This window comes from Solanum stenotomum, chromosome 5 (genome assembly GCF_019186545.1).
Source record: "Solanum stenotomum isolate F172 chromosome 5, ASM1918654v1, whole genome shotgun sequence".
NCBI classification, from domain to species: Eukaryota; Viridiplantae; Streptophyta; class Magnoliopsida; order Solanales; family Solanaceae; genus Solanum; species Solanum stenotomum.
The window spans coordinates 21,746,368-21,767,529 of record NC_064286.1 but is presented as its reverse complement, the minus strand read 5'-3'; the positions used below and the strand labels follow the sequence as shown (position 1 = coordinate 21,767,529).

General features: G+C 34.6%; 1 protein-coding gene and 1 pseudogene across 1 annotated transcript in view; both read left to right on the top strand.

Moving 5' to 3' along the window:
- LOC125863771 (uncharacterized) overlaps positions 1-9,176 on the top strand; it is a 31,844-nt pseudogene extending 22,668 nt beyond the window's left edge.
- Positions 1-21,162, top strand: part of LOC125865077 (ferredoxin-1, chloroplastic) — a 791,835-nt gene that overhangs the window by 723,087 nt on the left and 47,586 nt on the right. The window lies entirely within an intron of this gene.

Genomic DNA, 21,162 nt, shown 5'->3' with positions numbered 1-21,162 from the left:
GGCCATGGTTGGGATCAGAGACCCCTAACTCTGGAACCCAACGACGGGACCCCACCTATGGTTCGTGGTCTGACATATGGTCCGTCAGTGGCTTCCCTTGGTTCTGACACCTAGTCCTGGAAAGCTAAATATTTTCATCTTCTCGAATCCGATGTGTTACAATATCCCCGCCTTAGGAACATTCTTCCTCTAATGAAGTCTAAATAACCTGAGTACGTAGGAAAGGGCAATAATACCTATTACTGGGTACTAGAAACTGATATTTATCAGAACTGAGTTCCATGAACATGCAAATGTGCTGAAATGCAAGGATAACTAAGGGAACAAGATACTTAGACTGAATTACACAAGAGTAAGCTGAGAGACCGGAGAGGAACTATTACCTCAAGCTGAAATGGAATCGGAAGGAAAGAGGTGAGGATACTTGGCCATCATGGCTGCTTTTGCTTTCGAAGTAGCTCCCTCTACATACTGACTCCTCCACAAAACCTTTACTGAAGCGACTTCCTTATTTCTCAACTTACGAAGCTTACAATCAAGAATTACAACTGGAACCTCTTCATAAGTGAGACTGTCCTTCATAACCACACTATCTAATGGTACTATCAATGTCGAATCACCCACACAATTCTTCAACAATGAAATGTGAAAGACTGGATGAACAACTACTAGTTCTGCTGGAAACTCTCACACATAGGCCCCATTACCAACCCTTTTAAGGATTCTGTAAGGACCTACATATATAGGACTGAGCTTTCCTTTCTTCCCAAATCTCATCACCCCCTTCATAGGTGACACCTTTAGGAAAACCCAATCATTGATTTCGAACTCTAAGTCCCTTCTCCTCACATCTGCATAGGACTTCTGATGACTCTGAGTTGTCGTTAGTCTATCTCTTATAACCTGAACTTTTTCCATAGCCTCATGAACTGAATCTTGCCCAATCAAGGCTGCTTCACGTAATTCGAACCAACCAATCAGAGACCTATATCTATGCCCATATAGTTCCTCAAAAGGGGCCATCTGAATACTGGAATAGAAGCTATTATTATAGGTGAACTCTACCAGAGGTAGGTGATCATCCCAATTACCCTTGAAGTCGATCATGCAAGCTCTCAACATGTCCTCTAAGGTATTTACCTGGGTACCATGACCTTTTTGGAAAGACTTCCAGAAATGAGATATAAACTGAGGACCTTTATTTGAGATGATAGACACGGGAATTCCATGCAACGTGACTATCTGGCTAATGTTGATTTTAGCATAATCCTCCGCTGAATTGGTAGTCTTGACAGCTAAGAAGTGAGCTGACTTAATGACTCTGTCCATTATCACCTAAATGGAATCATGTTGTCTGCGAGTACGAGGTAAACCCGTAATAAAGTTCATATTTATCACTTCTCACTTCCATGTAGGAATGTTAATTTCTTGAGTCACACCTCTTGTTTTCTGATGTTCTACCTTAACTTGTTGACAGTTAGGACATTTAGTCTCAAAATCTACAATGTTTCTCTTCATGTCGTTCCACCAAAAGACTTCTTATTGATCACGGTACATCTTAGTGGCACCTGGATGAATGGAATATCTAGAATTATGGCTTCTGTAAGGATGTGCTTCCTCAACTCACCCACTTTAGGGACACATAAGCGACCTTGATAACGAAGTACACCATCTCCCTTTTGGGAGAAAATCTCTACTCTCTACTTATTAACTGCACCTTTCAACTGAAGTAATATAGGATCTCTATCCTATTTTCCCTTAACCTCCGCTACTAATGAAGATTCTGACCCATTCTGAACTATCACACCACCATCTAATGTGTATGTAAGGCAAACTCCCAAGCGAGCAAGCCGGGGAACATCTTTAGCTAATTCTTTATTCTCTTCCTCAACATGTGCTACACTACCCATGGATAATCTGCTGAGGGAGTCAACTACTACTTTGGCCTTACTCTGATGATAGAGCACATTCATGTCATAGTCTTTGAGGAATTCAAGCCATCTCCTCCAACAAAGATTCAACTCCTTCTGGGTGAACACATAATGGAGGCTCATATGATCGGTGAACACATCAACATGAACACCATACAAGTAGTGTCTTCAAATCTCTAGGGAAAATACTACGGCTGCAAGCTCGAGGTCATGTGTCAGGTAATTCTTCTCATGGACCTTAAGTTGTCTAGAAGCATAAGCTATAACTTTACCGTGCTGCATCAACACACCACCTAGGCCGACCCTAGATGCATCAAAATAAACCACATAACCTTCTGAAGCATCTGGTAGAGTCAAGACATGAATTATAGTCAACCTAGTCTTCAGTGCTGAGAAGTTTTTCTCACACTCATCTGACCACTGAAAATTGACCTTCTTTTGAGTCAACTTGGTGAATGGGGAAGCTGTGGATAAAAATCCTTTAACAAACCTCCTGTAGTAACCAGCCAAACCTAAAAAACTCCTGATATCAAATGGGGAGGTGGGTTTGGGCCAATGTTGTATGATAAACGCTCAACTAAACGTCATCCAATACTAGGTGTAGGCGATCGTAATCTAGTATAATACCCAACAAAGAGTTGGGGTCGAACCCATAGGGAGCAGTACAAGTTATAATTCAGCTACGAAGTTATAAACGTCTTTTAATCAGTTGTAGGAATAAAAATTATTGAAATTATGTAATTAAATCCAAGGGGTTGACAATAAGTGTCAAATGGGGGGTTTAGGGTTGTCAACTAACAACTACTAATAACAGGGAAGTAATCAAGTAGATAAGGGATACTTGAGGATGTGATCGATTAAAGGATAATTTCGCTATATGGGTAATCATAATTTACTAACAATTGCTGAATCTTAGTGGGTAGTCTAAACTATAGAGGCAATAGCTTTCTCTCAAATAAGTATTACGATTCAAGCGAGTTCTCTCGAACCTCGACAAGCATAACTCTATAAGCAGCCCAATACCTCAATTTAGCTACTCTCTCGAGCTAGATAGGTAGGATCGAGTTATGATTCACTCTCTCGAGCTGAACCCACAACAACTCAATTACTACAATTATCAATTGATAACCTTAGTTCTAAAACCTCTCTCTCGAGCAGGCCCATAACACTAAGTTAGAACTGCATTTGCAACTACAATTCCTAGGTTAATACACAACTATCACTTAAACCCACTTCAAATTAGCTTTTAAATCAGTAAACAACAATACCCATAAGCTAATTAGAGAAAATAATCATATGATCACACCCCCAAATATGAGGGTTTTAGCCACATATCATAAAAAGGAAGAAATCAATAACAATTACGTTCTCCATAATCTAGGTATTGCAATCCGCGTCTTTACAATGATCCAAAATGCTTAATATCGAAAACCCAACTCAAAATCTACTAGAAAACTCTTTAAACTAAGTAAAACAAAGTCTAAAGCAAAAGCTCCAAGTTCTACAATGAAAAAATTACTCAGGAAAATGACTGGATTCCTAAAATCTCTTTTTAAAATTCTATTTCTACGTTCTCAAATTTTGGCCCTAAGGACAATTAGGTGAGGTTAGTCAGCATCGCCGAGTCGACAATGCACCAATGGCTCCATTCCATCACCAGTTTGCCTTGACTCTTTAAACTCAGAGTTTTGTCACTTTAGGCGATCAGTATCGATGTCGCTGATCCATTCGGTGGTACGCCGACTATCAATTTTCGTCGCCAAGTGGGTTTTTCCCCAGGGCTGGCATGCTGGAACTTTAGGTGAGCTGAACTGCCACTCGGTGAGTCGCCGAGTGGCTTTAGCGATTCTCAACATTTACTTTCTTCAACCTTTTTTTTATCGTTTTTACTCCTTTTTACCTATTGTTGTCCTCGCCTTGCTCTTTTACCTTTATATTTGAAAATTAACATTAAAACATCAGTTTAGACCACAAAATAGACATCGAGGATACTAATACTATGAAGAACAATCCCTAATTGAGTCGAAATCTCAGACTCATCAACACCCCTAACTTAAACTTTTGCTTGTGCTTAAGTAAAACACAAGATCAATCAGTTTAATAAGGATGCCTACAAACAGTGCTACTCAAGACTCAACACGAATGCACACAAAAGGTTCAAACTACACATTCAATGTTCAATTGTGCATTCAAAGTTTCAAGATGTGACTCACCATTATCAAATAGAACTCAATGCTTACTTCAAATGCAAGTTCAAGCTCAACAAAAGCATTCAAATGCCCTCACACAAAGAATGATTCCATTTTCACACAAGATTCATCAACAATTTGGAATATTGAAATAAAAAACAACTCTCACACTCCCAAAGATAACACATGCGTGACTCTACCCATAGGGTTGCCCTTATTTTCCAATCAACATTATTTTTAGCTCGCTCAAGATCACAAAGGTCTTTCAAGGTTTGTATTGGGGTTGAGGGTAAAGGTATGATCATTTTGGTTAAGTGACTTCTACCTTCATGGAGTATGGCCTGAAATTTACTTTTCTCCTTCTCTTTCACACTATATGATGTTCACAATCCACCCTACTATTTGGATACCCCATTTCTTTTGCTCCTTTCACAAGCTTTATTTCACAACTCTTCTCTTTTTTCAATATTTTTCCATTTTCACCTTTTTCTTTTCTTTCTCTCTTTTTTTTACATGGAGGGGTTCCATCTTTTTCAAAACAATCCATCAAGGGGGATTTTTCACACTACTTGACTTTCCTCCTTTTTCACCATACCCCCAACTTAGGCTTTTGTCCTAAGTTGGCCATTCAAGCGAACCAATACTTCATGAAGGTTATAGGTGACGAGACAAAGAGGTCAAAGTTGTTCAAGTTTCTGCCAAAAGAAAAGGATAGGCTCAAAGGGTGCCAAGCTAGGTTCACACTCTTACAAGGTGGCCACAAAGTGGTATAAGATCATTTTTTGGTTCAGTCTTCACAAATTGTGCCTAAGATCATTTCAATTGCTTGCCTACATCAATCAATTGGACTAACTAGGCAAGTTCTAGGTGTCATCAAGCACACAGTTCAACAAAAACTTACCACACATGGCATTTGACACAATCATCAAACAAGACTCTACAATTTTTAGCTAGCGTGCAATGATCATCACAAGAGATTGACTCAACAACCGGCTAGTCACAACGAGATGCTAGAAGTTCACATATGATCTATATAACTCAATTTTCCTTATCGTAACCACACACTCATATCGTTCAATTGATAGCACTATTCAAGTCATCGATATTAATCATAACTGACACTCAAAATTGCAAGAGAACAACCAAATTCAAACACATCAAAAGGTGGCAATTTTTTTTTTAAAAATCGATTCAAAACCACCATTTGAAATTCAAAACAAGGGATGAACACAATGGAACAACACAATATAAACCACCATTTGCAATTCAAAACAAGGGACGAATATAATGGATCAACACAATATATATATATCAACACAAGTTAAGATCCAACATCCACAAAACAAAACATCAATTATCCACAAAACAACCCAAAATAGGTAGGCATGGAAATACCTCACCCCGCCAAAATAAACTAGCAGTTGTTCTCAAATGCAAAGAATAGAAAAATAGTCTAAAAATAACATAAAGGGAGTCAAAAGAATCATCCTGCCGGGTTAAGCCTGGGGTGAACTCTGTATGTCAGTGACTCCATTTGTCTGGGAATCAGTGCCCGATGCAACATCATCCTTGGTTCTACTGGATCCCACCATCGATGTCTCTCTCAAATATGATTTAACAACAGACTGGACCATCATACCCTCAAGGTCCCCCAAGTGATCATACATAACTGCATCTCTAACACCGAGCTCCTCCTCATCAGTCTCAGCCTCAGACTCAACAGATGCACTCTCTCTATCCACATCTCCAGTTGTAGTAGCCGAAGGAATCTCTGAACTAGCAGGAACATCTGCTCTCGGGATGTCAGGGATCTCAATTGTGCCGAATAGCATCGATAAATCTATGGACTTTAGCTCGTCCAAATCTTTCCTCAACCGAATAACATTGTCCTTCAGGCTGTCAAAGTAGCAGAATACCCCCGACCCTACTCAAAAGCCTCAACCCTCACAGTAAGGGCATCCAATGCAAGCCTATGGCCATCAATCAACTCGTTATGCTCTCTCATCTCAGCCCTAATCGGGGCCAAGGCGGCAACAATCGCCCGCTCTATCAACCCAGGCACATCGACCTCTACCTTGGAAGCACGCACGTCAATGGAATGAGGTAGATGGCCCATCTTATACAACATAGCCAAGGTGATAGGGGGTCGGGATGCAGCAGCAACAACAGAAGTAGTAGGAGGGGGTGCATCAGATGAACTAGGAGGTGCAGAAGTTGAGGGGACAGATGTACCTGTAGGCTCACTGGCTTGAGGAGGCAGTATTGCCTCAATCGGCAACATATCAATATGAACGACCAGGGACGTATCCACCGGTGCAACTCTTCTCCTGTCAACCTTATCCCTCAAGTACTCGGCCTCGATCCGTCGGATGTCAGTAGAGGAGGTAGGGGTCACCTCCACATCTGTCTTCTCATTCATAGGGACACGGGCTCACCTGCACAGTTCGGTGATTAGCATTGGAAAGGGAAGAGAAGTTTTCCTCTGCGTGGCCCACATGGTCGTCTCTTGATCGATGATCAGACCGAGATTAAGCTCATCCCTGTCCATGATACAGCCATAACACGCAGCTTTCGAATGCTGAAGTATCAATTCATTCTGTGACGACATAAGAGTGCTATTGATGAACCCAAACCAATATCTAGCAGCCACGTTTAGGTCCTTCTTCTCAACAGGAACACCAGGTGCAATCCACCGTGGCATGGTGTCAGAAATTAGTGGCGCTAACCAAACCTTCAAATTATTGAGGGTCTTCTTCTCGATCTTGTCGATATAATAGTGCATGAAAATTCTCGTACACCCGAGTGCATGATTAATATATGAGCTATTGCACTTCACATTATTCTCCCGAACTACTACAAAGTCAACCAGCTTGAAAGAACTAGCCTTTTTCTTACCTTTCGGCACCAACTCTCCATATGCTGAGTAGAAATCCTGGACCCAAGTAGGAATGTATGGGCCTTGGGGCATTGTAAAGATCTTGAATTTGTGGAACTTAATGGTGCTCCACACCTCAAGGTACCGATCAACCACACGGATAGTAGACAACCTCTTTTATTCTAAAATAGTCCTCAAACCCTCGACCTTAAGTCTATTAAGTGACCGAGGAGGAGGACCCTGAACTAGTAGAGATGCACGACTGCCTGGGCTGGAGATGGAGGAAGAGAAGGCACCGGGATCCTAGATGGATCATTCATTGACTTGGAGCATAACTCTGCTCTCCTAGCATATATGAGTTGATCGTCTTCCAGCTCAAAGACGGAGGTCGGAGAACTGCCCTCAGAGTGGTCCTCACTACCAGACCTTGCGTGGTTAGTGGCATAAATGCCCTCGCTGTCAGAGCTCCCCCTCCATAGGTGTGGGTTGTACAGGGCCTTTTCCCTTTCCCTTGCCCTCTCCCCTTGTAACTTATTTTTCGCTGCGGTCTTTCCAACATTGGAAAAATTACATAACTGACATCTTCATCTATCTTTAGTCCTTGATTTTCATGTGTGGGTTCATCTAGAGTAGGCCCTCTTGTTTGAGTGAACCAGCCATTTGTGTTATCTATATTGGATCATTTCCTCTGTCTTCTTTAGTGGTTGAAGCATTAAGATTTTTATACACATCTAATATAACTAGTCTGTCTTTAGAAAAGTATGCACATTTTATCAAACAAATGTCATCACCTTAAAATAGTTGTGAAAGCTTTTCAAATTCTTCTTTAGCTCTTCGAGTGATGTCTTTCCGACACTTTAGTAGTATTTATTAGCTTAAGCTTTTTGATAAACTTCTCTTCTATGTGGTTTTATACTTAGAAGATTTTCTCTAGTGTAATTTTTTTCTATTGAATGTAAATTCATGGAAAGCAGTACACTCAATCTCCACTTTCATAACATTGTTACATAAGGGAGGTAGCCGATGCAGAGGCTAATATAGTTATACTGCATAAAGTGTATCTGTTTCGATTTCTAAGAAAATGCCTAGATTCAATAGTCACGCTCTTGGTTTTCTGGTGACCAGAATGCTATTTACACCTAGTTGTATCATTACAAGGTAAGTCATCTTTAAATACAGTAACAAAACCTAGGAAATAATTTCCTAGGCTAGGTAACAGTAAGAAATGAAGAGTTATCAATGGCAAAGACACTCATTTTTACACAACTGAGTATTGGCTTGGTTGAGCTGAATCAAGAGAGACGAAGCTTTTATTTTAATGTCCTCCCAAAATATGTTTCGGGGCCCTTAATGAACAAATGTAGGTTCCTTTCCCCAGGCTGTTGTTCCTTGCTTTAGTACAAGTTACTATTGCTTTAGTACATTCATTTAATGTTTTAAAAACCTCATATATGGTTTATGATCTGAAAGCATATTGACGATTTCATAAACATGTTTATGAAATCGTCAATATGCTTTAAGATCCGTAAACCATCTATGGGGTGTTTAAATTTCTGAGATGTTCTTCTTTTGGTGTTGATAATACAAGCTAAGCCTGACACGATTTTCTCTGGAGCAAAATGGAAAGCTTTAACACTGACTGAAGCGGTTGCTGACAAGCCTTCATTAAGTAGTGCTCCACTGAAAAATGTTACGGAGTGGAGTTGTGCACTTTGTCAGGTATGTACTTCAAATCAAGATGGCATGAATGTCCACTTCCAAGGAAAAAAAACACAAACTCAAGGAGGCTGCTTTTAGAGAACAGAAGGACGACAAAACTGCATCATTGCTCTTTCACCAAAGAAACCAAAATTCATCCAACTTGTGGAACATGATCTGATATCAGGGAATCAATTTGAGGAATGATCATCAGGTATAAATGATAACGATCCTCCATCTTTGCTGATAGATGATGGTGCGAATGACATGAGAAAGAATACATCTCATGAAAAACAAAACAATGGGGAGTTCAAGTTTTGGTGTGAGACATTCAAAATAGGGACCTTCTCTGAAAAGGTGATGGAGATGCATAAGGTAGGAAAAAACCATGTTCGACATCTTCAACAACTTATGGAGACACAAAAGGACAAGCAATGTCAGGGACGACTCAACAAGTTTGGTGTCAAAGATGTAACTAACTAGTAGCTGATTTTTGTTGTCAAGTAAATCTGGTGTTACAAGTATTGCCTTTGAATCCATGTTGTGTGATTTTTCTCTATATCTATTTATGAAAAATGTTTGACTCTACTCATAAATCTAAGTAAGGTTTGTTAGTATTACTATTAGTTATCCAAGATGTGAATATCTATATATTTCTATGATCTTGGTTAGATGTGTCACCTCTCTTAAGTCGGGATTTCTGTTTATCTATTTCTTCAATTGTTTTAATTATCAAATATGTAGGAATTTAAATAATCTTTTCTTTGTCATGAGACATTGCGGATTGTAACAGAACTGTTTGTGTATAATCCATTCATTTCTTTGCTTTTTAATTCTAAACTCACCTTTGATTTTAAGAATTCTTTACATCATGATACTTAATTGAGAAGCCAATATATTTCTAAGAACGAATGTTACTACTGGATGGAAGATAAAGTTAACAAAGAGTAAAACTTTAGTAATCATTAATAATACGTCCGTGAGATATGTAAAAAATTCAAGCATTTAAGTTCAAGAATGATCAAGACCAAGACTATTAGATTCAAGAACAAGCTCGAAGCCTTTGAATTCAAGTAAAAGTCAAGATCAAGATAAAGTTCAAGTTCAAGTTCATCGAAGATTAAAGAATAAGTTTTAAAGCCCTTGAATCCAAAATCAAGTTCAACACAAATTTAAGATCAAGCTCAGGAGCCCTTGAATCTATATTTGAAAAGGCAAATTCAGAGAAATCATAGAGATTGTAACACTCGCACTTTGAAATAATAAATACGATTGTTGCGATACTTTTCCGTTCTGGATTATTATTTTCTGGACGCGGATTTTATTGTCTACAAATTGTGGCTCTCCCAGTGGGACAATTTCTACCTCTTATCTTAACTTTTCAAGCATCAAAGAATATAGAGATGACTTCCATGGATATCAACTCTCAGTCAATTGCCTCTAAGGCTACTAGCTCCAAGGACTCTGCTGAAGTCAGAATAGACTAGTGGTGCCACAGGATAAGACAACAAGTACTAGCAATGTTCTCAAACACATGGTTATCAAGTATGTCCAGCAAAGGAACTTGTCCATTTGGATTCAGCTTGAAAAACTCGGGTCTCTTGTTTGAGACACATTTCTAAATTCCTATTGAGCTCATCATGTACCCTGGCATATGCTACAACAAAAAGTTCCGTGAAGGTATTGTTGTGTGCATCTGATGCGTGTGATGTAAGAGCCTAGGCTTTAGACTTGGGAATACAGTGATATGTGATGTTTGCATAATTAAGACACAACTTCCGATGCAAGTGTCTACGATTGTAAAATAGTTTAGCAACCCAACCAAGGGTTGGGATCGTCCTAAGAGAGTGGTTTTGAGAATTTATAGAAAAATAAAATTTCGTTCTAACTAGTCGTAGCTAAAGACATTAGCGAGTAAAAACATTGTATATTAAAGGGGGACACAAATGTGTCAATTAACAATTGGGGGGTTTTTGTCATTAGTAAGTAAAAATAGTGAAATAAACAAGGGTTTCTAAGCAATGAGAGGGGATCCTTGGGATGTGACGGGAATACGGGTTAGGCTAGATTATTGGGTACATGCTTTCAATAGAAGATTCATAGAGTAATTTTAACTAGGCTAAGCTTTAAAGGGGATAAGCTCTCTCTCTCGAGCAACTTACCCTATTTCAAATGCGTTCCTCTCGGACACCCACTTTCCGCGTGAAGACCAGCCTACACCTTAACCCACTCACTCTCTCGAGCTGAGTGTGTGGACATGGGACTAGGGTTCACTCTCTCGAGTTGAACCTCATGTCGACCCACTCATATTGGCCATCAATCTAGTGGTCTTAGGTTTACGATCTCTGTCTCTCGCAAGCTGAAAACACATAAATTCATTAAATTCATCCAGAACCACTAAACGAAATCACAATTAAACTACGATAAAACTATTAGCAAGCAAGACCCAACAATTATCTTAACCCATATTCGCTAAATCACACCCCAAGAATTGGGGTTTTTAGCCACACATCAAGAGACATAAATTTATACCTAAATGAGATTGCATTGAAATGGGTATGAAGATTTAAGTCTTGTTACAGGCCAAAAATGAAGAATCCAAGAGACCAAAGTCCAATTCCTTGGAGATGAAACCCTCTTTTTCTTCAAGTCTTCAAAACCCTCTCAAACTTAGAGCAAAAATATCAAAAAGTACTATTCTATATAAAAATTATGATAATTGTTTCATACTAAAACTAAAACTCTAACTAGTATTCATAGTTTTCACAGATTTGTGCTGCAGCGGATCGTTCGACGTCATTAGTCGAAATCGCCTATCAACTCGGTAATTAGCCCTTTGGTGTAGTTCATCGGTATCTTGCACCAGCCTTCAGTATCGTCGTGCTCTGGGTTATTGGGCGGCATGGTACTGCTTCGTGGAACTGCTCAACGATACTCTGACTGCTCCTTTTTCCTCCGACTTGATCCTTTTTTTAGGGCTCAGCACTCTGGAACAAAAGCCGAAGTAAGACCTTTCGACGACTCGCCAAGTGGATTTGGCCATCCTCAGGCCTTCATTTCTTCGTTCTTTTCAGCCTTTTCGTTCCTTTTTGCGACATAGTGTCCATGCTTTCCTTCAAACTTCAAATACCTGAAACTGAAGGGTTTCATCAGATATTGAGATAAAATAAGCATTTGAGGACACAATTTCTATCAAAATATAGCCCTAAATGAGTCCAATCTGTGAACTCATCAATATGCTAGTGCGAAACGGTCATAAGCTATGAATATAAAGAAAATCAGATTGAAAGCGTCATCAAACTCCAATGTGAAAACAAGAGACTTGTCTGCAATAGCCACAACTTAATTCTCTCCAAACTTCATTGTTGGCATTTCATGAAAAACATTAAATGAGAGACACCAATAAAGATTGTTGCTATCACACATAAGCGTGACACCTTCGAAAATTGATGGTATAAAATAAGAAGCTATTACTAAATTCCCCATTGTTGATCTCACTAAGTCATATTGGCATTGCATACCAATTGCATCTCCTTGGAGAGTTTCAGCAAACACCTTGGAACAGTCTCATTCTTGGGACATATTATCAAATAGTTGTTGAGAGGATCGATTCCACAAGCAAGGATACCTACTTAATTTGTTATAAAACCTATGAGATGTCTTGGCCAAATTTGAGTTAGTTGAAATCTTTCTCCATGTATCTCAGAATATTCCATATCTGGGAAACTCTAATATCAAAATTTGATATGGATCTAAAACATTTCAGAGAATAAATGATGGATTGTTATGTTAGATTTGGTTACGACTTGTGAATATAGAGTATTTTCTCCGTTTTAGAGATGGTTAAGTTGGATTGACAAATTGTATATATTTGTTTCCTCTGGCTTACGTTGGTTCCATATCATTGATTAATGGCTTTGAACTATTGTTGTCTTTATGGTCATCTTAATTTTTGTGTAATCTTGATAATTTAAGTGTTGCATAGATGCTACTGTTGGAAAATTATATGCAAAGTGAAAGCATAATAGAATCATACAACTTACATGAATAATAGACAACATATAGCTTATGCTAGAACAAGTACAATCATGTTACATCACATAAACTTTCTGAAATTTAATTCAAGAATTACTTCTTGAAGTGTGAGTAGACACCTTCAAGTGAATCCACAAGCTAGTCGACAAGCTAGAACCTTCAAGCGAATCGACAAGCTAGTCCACAAACTGAACCACAGTTCTGCGGTCTTCTACAGTGATCCCAAGTTTACTTCCGAACTCTCAATACTTGGGTGGGAGAGTATAGTATAAAAAATTTATATTTTTTCAAGGGTTAGAAGAATCCCTATTTATATTGATTTGTTCCTAGTCCAAGGAGAATGAATACCATGTCTTTCCTTAGAATAGAAAGACATGTACATCTCCCTTTTCTTAGAAAAGAAAAAGTCATGTCCTTCTCCCCTTCCGTAGAATAGAAAAAGTGATATACTTCTCCCTTGCCTTAGAATAGAGAAAGATACATACTTCTCCCTTTTCTTAGAATAGAGAAAGACACATACTTCTCCCTTTTTCATTTAGAATAAATTTTGAGTTCTAGTTAAATATGGGCACGGTAGGGACCACAAAATTAATTACTGAGGTTTCCTATTATGGAAATAATTCCAAATAATTAATTTGAATGATTCTTACCATAATAAATTACAGATCATTCCACTAGAAATTTGTAATTGCACTCCTCTATTTATATTTTGAAATTCCCCATTAAACACATATGTAATTCCCCATGTTAAGATTAGAGATACTAATCAATAAATTAAATTACTGACGAACGTAATTCAATGATCAAATTCCTTTAGAGCACTACTTAACTTATTTCATGTGCCGGATTCATAAATTCACTTACAAGGTTTGACACGATGAAAACTTTTAAGCTTCCCAAAAAGGCATATCATCAATCTCAATATCGAGACATGGATTTCGTCAACTAACTTATTATTTCACCAATATATATTATGATCGTCTAATCTACCAGGAATATTGATCCATCTCAGAATCTCACCTTTTAATAAATCAAAACGATAATAAACATATACAGATAGTTATATCAGGATTAAGAATATAAGTACATTTAATAGTTTAGAGACTATGTTTTTGTCAGTCAGTCTAAAACAACTATCTCTACTCGGTCCCGTTTGATACATACAAAATGCACTAGCACAAGAAGTTGGAACTATACCATTCCCATTATCAAGATAAACTACATGTAATCTTGTGCTACAATCGTACCGATGGCATGTCCAATTCCCATCTTAGATTGTGAACAAAAAAACTTTAAACTTATAAGAACCGATGATTTAATCCTCTGTGTATAAGCTTAAACTCTATACAATAAATCATCTACTATATAAGTAAACAGACACCGTAACGAATATATGATCTATTAAAAATTAATAAATAGTTATTCTATAATAAATACTATATTTAAATACATGGTTAATAGTATATATCCCAACAATCTCCCTCTTAGACTTTTAACCATTACGATTGTTATAATGTACTATATCTAAATGCATGGTTAGTAGTATATACTCTAACAATCTCCCACTAAGATATTTAATCTTGAAAATTGTTAGAATACTATTTCTTAACACATAATTAATAGTATATATACCCTAACAATCTCCCACTTAGACGGTTAACAATGCATTTACAACTTTAAAGATATTCTTTTATATTTCTTATCAAAAGGATCTTACCAAGTTATTTTCTTATGCAACTTTGTATACTATTGCTGAGTTGTAACTTACCAATTTTTTATTAGATCTTCAGAGGTCCTATCATGAAACCCTTCAAAAGTTTACTTCTTTATAGGATTTCTATCATAAAAGTCCTCTTAAACATACAAAACCAATCAATCTTCATTATGATTCTCCCACTACGACTAAGTACTACTACAATAGTCACACTTTCATATTCTTGAGTCTTAATATTTTCCTCAAAACCTTCGGTAATGAAATATTAACAACTTTTTCATGTAGTATTCTTTAATTTGCCCAACATCACTTTCACTACTTGAGGTAGTAGTGTTGTTATGTCTAGTAACGTCTCTCCCACTACGTAAATGCAATGGAACGTCAATTCTGACATATCAGTTAGATGTTCTTGAGTGTTCGAATTTACAACTGACTCATTTGTTATTTCTTTGTTCAGTTCCTGTAAAAATAGTTTACTTCTAGGAACGTGGATTACTAAATAGTCCTTTTCTAGAAATCTTACAATTGTCTTAATAATTGCCTTATTTTCTTTAGGACAATAAAATAAACCTTCTTTCGTTCTTTTTGGATATCCAATTAATACACACATTTCATTCCTGATTGGATAGGAATTTAATTCAAACGTGATATGTAGTTCTTAGAACATATCCCAAAAGAAATAAAACAACAAGGGAATAAGCCAATTATTAATCTTATCATCTTCATAAGAGTATATTTCTTTTCTCTTTTACACCAATCTATTGTAGAGTGTCTAGTGTAGACAATTGAAATGCAATTATTCTATAAGATAAGTGACTCATCAGCTCTGCAGAGAGGTATATTTCACTACAATCAAATTGCAGTGACTTTATATATTTTTCATGATGCTATTTTCATTTGTCTTAAAATTTTGAGTTTATCAAGATATTCAGACTTACAAAACATCAAAAATATATACTCATATCATGAGTAACCTTCTGAAAATCTCAGAATACTCAAATTCAACTCTTTCCTGAATGATCATTTACCACACAAATCAGAATAGATTAATTCTAACTTATCACTGCCATTATTTCCTTTTTAAGAGGCAAGGTCTCTTAGTCATTTTCCTTTATGAACATGACTCACATGTTGGTAGTGACTTCACTTTCAATGAACCGTTATGTCCATTCTTTAACCAATTTCAATGTTCTATCCAGAATAAATGACGCAGACGCCAATGTACAGATAAGTTTCATTCAATTTAAAAGATATTTTATCTTTTGAGATAGATTAATATTCAATTAATGAGAAAAAACAAAAATTCATGCATCAATATACAATAAGAGATAACATATTTGTCAAACTCAAAAGAGTAATAAGAAAAATATATTAAGTGTCCATCTCTTATTAAGATAGAAATTGAAAATAATTTCATCTAACATGAACATATATAATGCAATTTTCTTTTTGAATTAATATGTTATCTCTATCGAAATAAATACTTGAGTAATATTAAGTGAGTCTGTAAAGTCTATTGAGAATTTGAGATATAATACATTAAATAGATCATAATATGTTGAATAATCTTAAATAACAAAATTCAGGGCTCATTTATACATATATATCCATGCATCTCGAATAGCCAATCGATGGGATTGGAGAACTACTCATGCAATACACATGTACAATGACCGATATTCACTTCATAAACTTATACTGATCTAACTTAGATGTAGAGTCTATTGTTAGTTTGAGTCAAGTGAAAATTAGCCTAGTTACATTGATTCAATCATATATCCCTCAGTTTAGGAGAGTTAATACAGATTATCAAAATCAGCGATTAAATACATAGTGACTTGTATTAATTTCATCCGATATGGAGGAAGGTCTAAGCCAGCACATGAAACTAACACTGCACTACTATTTAATCTTGGTAATCAAGGGAGGGATTCCAATAACCAAATATGACCAAAAATTCGTATAACGATTAAAAAATGAATATTTCTTACTAGGTTGTTCTTATGAATTTTCCAAATTTCAAATCAATCAGAGTCCTTTTATTCGAATCCCAAAACTATGATCAATTTGGTTGAAAATGTTATTTGGTCAAGATAGAATTTAAATTTTTTCCGTTCAAAAATTCTTATTACATATCAACATTTGTGAAATAGATACACGAATCAAGAACAAAGAACAAAATTCAAAAACTATTTACATTATTTGAATACTATTTTTCAAAAAATAACATGTTTATGTATACATTGAACATTAAAATTCGAAACACATCTCATGTATATCCATGCATCTTGAACAATAAATTTTGATGAAATATAATTACTCATGCAACATAAATATGTGATGTCAGATATTCACTCCAACAAATTTAGAACAAAAGCTAACTCAGATTGAGAGTACTATATGTTGATTTATGCCAAGTGAATATCATTATTCCTAGATCATTGATCTAATCAAATATTTACTCAGATAGGGAGAGTCAATACAAATCATCAAAACTAGAGACTAAATTTTAATGACTTATATTAATTTCATCCGATATGGAGGAAGGTCTATGCCAACACATGAACTTAATACTTCACTAAAATTTAGTTATGAAGACCGTAGAGAACAATCTCTATCACCACTGTATCATACGTGAGTAATTTTCAAGATACATTTTTTTATCCAAAAACATCATCTGAACGAACTCAGATTACAAATCATTGTATAATAATGAGTATTGTTAATTTGATTGTTTGTGATTAACCTATGAAATTTCAGATCAATCAGAGTTTAAAAATAATATTTATCTCTAAATCTATGATCAAATTCAGATTCAAACAAATTAAGAAAAATAATCAGATCTATATCCTTATCATATATCAATTCATGTTAACTCATCACGTGCAATCATGTACCACATTTAACATAAATAAAACTGATATAAAGGATTATATTCATACTAAATCACATTTTTATTCCAAAGAGAAATTTAAAAACCATTTTAAGGGCCTCAATACTATAACCACATAGCAATGGGTATATTCTTACTAGTCTGTCACCAATGAACTTACCAAATTTCTGGTCAATTGGAGTCTATAAAAAAAATATTCCAAAGCTATGACCAAATTCAAATTCAAGTGGTTTAATTATCTTTAGAAATTAAAACAATATGACTTTATCATATTCAGATCAAATTTTAATACAAACTACCTAAAACCCATCTAAATAATTTTCGATGAAACCATCAAATTTCAAATCAATCAGAGATCAAAAAATTCATGACCACCTAAACTATGACCAAATTTTAAAAAATAATTATTTTAGACATAATTAAAAATTAAAATAACATGATTCAGATTTTCATTATCTCATGAGCATGAAATATGACCTCAACAATTAAATTCTCTGTTTTGGATCATCATTTAAGAGTTTCAATTTAAAACATGGATCGGTCGCTGTAATATAGATTATATCTCATTAATTCAAAAAAATAATTTAAGTGTTTGTTTGAGATACCCTTTTCTAATCTCAATTTATTCATCCAAAGGATTACTGCAAAGAGGCAAAATCATTAAATTTGTAGTTTAGTTTTTATTTACCACGAGAATTTATAAATATTATAGTACATAAATTACATAGAAAAATTATCTTCCTAATATAAAAGGATAAAATTTATTTTTATTTGACTTGGAGATGAGAAAATATTTTTTATTTAATTAAAATCATAGAAGTTATGTGGGTGGTAATATTTTTACGTGGGGCTTTTCGGTACGTGGATTTTTAGCTTCTTTTTTTTCCTTTTATTTATGAAAAATTTGAATGAATTAAAAGATAAGATTTAAAATTTAACGTTTTTAAGATAGTTAACTTATAACTTCTCCCACTTTCTTTAATATTAGTTTCGAGGAAATAGTCACAAAGCCATTTACAATACATTAATCCTTATTATTTTTTAATGTCAATTTTCAGAACCTAATGTCTTATTCCATTGTTAAGAAAAGTTGGGCTGAACCAATTTATCTTCATGTATATATATTTAAAATTAATAAATGGTGTGACATGTCTCCTATTCAAGTATATTGGTGTGTGTTTGTCTATGCACAATCTTACTTTTATTTTCAGTAAAACTCATTTTCTTATTTTTTTTTTTTGGTAATAGACTGTGAAATATTACCATACCATCAAAACAAATTCAAGTACAAATAAAGAACACCCATAGACTCAACCTCCTTTCAGATTGTTAAGTCTAGTGAGTCTCAAAGCAAAGCCTAATTACATATTTCGAGCATCTAGACAACTGTAATCTCTCCCTTTTATATTTTGCACATGCTGTATCATAAACTCTCTACTTACACTTTGTCCTCATTTTCTTATTCATATTATGTTTTATCTAAAGCTTTAAAAAAAACTATTTTCAAATGATAGATATTAATTGTAAAAGATTATATGTTTTATAATTATTATTTTATATGATCTCATTTGTTTGCAAATCTATATTTATATATATATGATAAAGGAGAATAGTTAGCAATATGGTTTAGCCAAGTTACAATGATAATAAACTATTAAAAATAATAATAATAATAATTTATCACCAATAATATTTTTTTAAAAGAGTCTTGTTTTATATATCCTTCCAACCTTAAAAACAATTTGTTTTATCTATATCTGAAAAATTATCATATATAATATAATCTGATAATTTTTCAGATATAGATAAAACAAATTGTTTATATATATATATATATATATATATATATATATATATATATATTTCATAACTATGATAATACATATTCCAATCTGCTTGAATATTCCTTTTTTTTATATAGGAAATTTCTTTTGCGTTTCCATTAAATTTTTACATGAAAAAAAAAATCAAATTTAATAAACATGTTTAAAACTCTTTTCTGTGGGAGGTTGTCAGATTTTTATGTTTACATTAAGATAAATTTTAATTATAATTAAACTAACACTTGGGAAAAGAAAGAAAATAAATTGTTTATTTTTTGTAAAAAGAAAGATAAAAGGGGGAAAATCTAACAACTTCCCCCAAAAAATAGCTACCCGTAGAAGAGTTCTAACAAAACTTTACAATTCATAAGCTTATTAATTTCAGATATTGCAAAAGAAATTTAAATACATTTAATTTAAATATTAAATTAAAATATAAAGATATAAAATACTAATACGCCTTCAAGCGAGACACGCATTGATTGCATGTAGTTTTTTGACCAAATTTTTTTGTGAGTGTTTGTGATGATTTAATAAATTATGTGTGTTAGTTCAAATGGGTAATTTTAGGTATTTATAAGTTCAAATGAGGTATGGACCGTTAAATATAATTTTATTCTATACACGAAATGAACATCTAAAGCCAAAATTACGAACGTCGAAAGTTTCTTTTATTTACAACTACACTAGTCTCTGGTAAAATGATCATAATGCTTTACTTTAAACATTGTGTGACAACAAAATTGGTGGCATTTGAAAGAAAACGCATTGACCTACAATTTGATATGTCATGGATCACCAAATTCATTACGTACTAAAAGATATGGCAGTACACGTAGTTTTCCTTCAAGCGAGGCACACATTGATTGCATGTAATTTTTTGACCAAATTTTTTTGTGGGTGTCTGTGATGATCTAATAAATTATGTGTGTTAGTTCGAATGTGTAATTGTAGGTATTTATAAGTTCAAATGAGGTATGGACCGTAAAATAGAGTTTTTTCTATACCCGAAACGAACATCTAAAGCCAAAATTATGAACGTTGGAAGTTTCTCTTATTTACAACTACACAAGTCTGGTAAAATGGTCATAATGCTTTACTTTAAACATTGTGTTACAACAAAATTTGTGGCATTAGAAAGAAAACTCATTGACCCACAATTTGATATGTCATGTCTCATGTAATTCATTACGTACAAAAAGATATGGTAGTATACATTGTTTGCCTTCAAGCGAGGCACACATTGATTGCATGTAGATTTTTGACCAAAAGTTTTTGTGGGTATTTGTGATGATTTAATAAATTATGTGTGTTAGTTCAAATGGGTAATTGTAGGTATTGTAAGTTCAAATGAGGTATGGACCGTGAAATAGAGTTTTTTCTATACCCGTAACGAACATCTAAAGCAAAAATTATGAATGTTCGAAGTTTCACTTATTTACAACTACCAATTCTAGTTTTACTACTTAATTTCTAAGACTTGTAATTGAATCCCTAAAAATGAGACCAAAAAATTATATTTTGAAAGTTGGTTTTACAAGTCAAATCTACTGGTTGTAAATAACGTTCGTAGTTTTGAGGCAAAAAATACGCATACACTAGTCTCTGGGAGAGAAAATTGGTGGCATTTGAAAGAAGATTCATTGACGGACAATTTGATATGTTATGGGTCATCTAATTCATTACGTACTAAAATATATGGCAGTATACGTAGTTTGCCTTCAAGTGAGACACACATTGATTGCATGTAGTTTTTTGACCAAATTTTTTTCTGCGTGTTTGTGATGATTTAATGAATTATGTGTGTTAGTTTGAATGGGTAATTGTAGGTATTTATAAGTTCAAATGAGGTATGGACCGTCAAATAGAATTTTTTCCATACCCAAAACAAACATCTAAAGCCAAAATTATGAACGTTGGAAGTTTCTCTTTATTTACAACTACACTAGTCTCAGGTAAAATGGTCATAATGCTTTACTATAAATATTGTGTTACAACAAAATT